The sequence below is a fragment of the Dendrobium catenatum genome, unplaced genomic scaffold, assembly GCF_001605985.2.
Source record: "Dendrobium catenatum unplaced genomic scaffold, ASM160598v2 fragScaff_scaffold_621, whole genome shotgun sequence".
NCBI lineage: Eukaryota > Viridiplantae > Streptophyta > Magnoliopsida > Asparagales > Orchidaceae > Dendrobium > Dendrobium catenatum.
In genome coordinates, this window is record NW_021319083.1 from 20,500,774 (window position 1) to 20,502,753 (window position 1,980).

Consider the following 1,980-nt stretch of genomic DNA (forward strand, 5'->3'; position numbering starts at 1 on the left):
GAGATTTGGAGTAAAAGAATTAAGAAAGGAGATAGAGAGTATATTAAAAATATAATATTGGATTTATATTAATATGTTATTATTAAAACAAATAATTTAAATAAAGTATATGAAATTAAAATATGATAGAAAATATAATTTACAAACCAAAAAATCATGTTTAACATAATAAAAAAATGTTGAGTATGTAATTAACATTTTGAATAAAATTTAATGATTATGTTTTTATATGGAGATATTCATATATATATATTTAAATATTTACTTAACTTAAAATATAATTAACTTAAAAAATATTTATAATAAATAAATGGGTAAGAATAAGCAATATATCATCCATAAATATTTAAGTTAATGTAATAAGAAAAATTAATACTTAAAATCAATGATTAAATTAAGTAAGTATAACTTATATTTTAAGAGAAAATATTATTTTTGCTAATAAATAAGAGCATATTAACTTACATAATTATTAAAATAAATCAATTAAATTAAAACATAAATCTAATTCTTCATAAGATTTTTTTTATCTAAATTTATTTTATTTAAAGTTGAGAGGTAGAGAGGAAGAAGAAGAGTAAAGAGCGAGAAGAGTTAATAGATACAATTGTTCATGGGTGAGATGAAAATAGAGAAAATAAGTAAGTGGTTGGAGAAGTGAGAGAGAAAGTTTATTAGCTAATTAATACTCATATATGTATATAGTATATTTTAATATAATGTATTAATGGTAGAGATTTAATGAGCATATTTTATTAACTTTAATTAGTTTCCATTTATGAAATTATAGTAATCATTATAAATAATAATTAATAAATATATCAATTAGTTATTAATTTAAATATATAAGATAATTACACAGATTAAGTATATTAAAAGCTATGAATTCATTAAGTATAAGAAATTTAATATAAAAAGCATAAGTTAATTGCCAAAATTTACGAATATAAGAAAAATTAAGAATATACAGTTAATGTTTATAAAAAGTTTTTGAAATTAATTAAATAACGTTATTTGAGAAATAACTAAGATATTTGACCTAAAAATTTTGGTAATTTGATATAGAATGATCAATAATATATCTAGATAGTACGAGTTATATTTATGAGGGAAAAGATTATAGAGACAGTTACCAAAAATATTTCAAGTTAATTTTATATTATATAAAATTCAAGAGATATTATATGAATTTGGTGTAGGGGGATGAATAATAATTTAAAAAATAGAAAGAATAAAATATTCGATAGTGAAAATCAATTATAAACAAAATTGTCGAGAATAATAAAAACAGAGAACAAATATATTGATATTCTTATTTTTGAGCTATTTTTTCATTGATCTTCAAAACTATTTAAAATAGAGAGGACAACTATTTATTATATATATTAATAAATTAAGTAATAAATTAATAATTAATGAATATATTAATTTAGTAATTATTTAAAGTAAATTATTTAAATAAGTAGATAATACAATATTAAGTAATAAATAACAGCATATTGAATCATTATGTATAAGAAATTTATATAAAATATAAGTTCAATTTGTAAATAATTTATTATTACAATAATATAATTATAGTTTTATAGTTTATTTTGTAAATAAATAATAATGTAATATTTAATAATAATAAATATTAAAGTTATATATTAAACTTAAATATTAAATTTATAAATAATAATCTTATATAATAGTAAGAGAGGGATAAAAAGTTAGAGGTGGTCCAATCTAAAATAATTATTGAAGGACTAATATAAATGACCACAAAGCTCTAAAAACTTACAATTAAGACCCCCAAATTGTTGCATTAAATATATGAGATAGCGAGAGATTAAGAGAGGGAGATAGAGTGAGTGAATGAGGGAGACATAGTTGATACATAAGATATTTTAAGAAAAGTAGAAACTATATTTTATAAATTTATATAATTTTTAAATATTAACTTTTACTTATAACGCATACTTTTAGTAATTATATTTT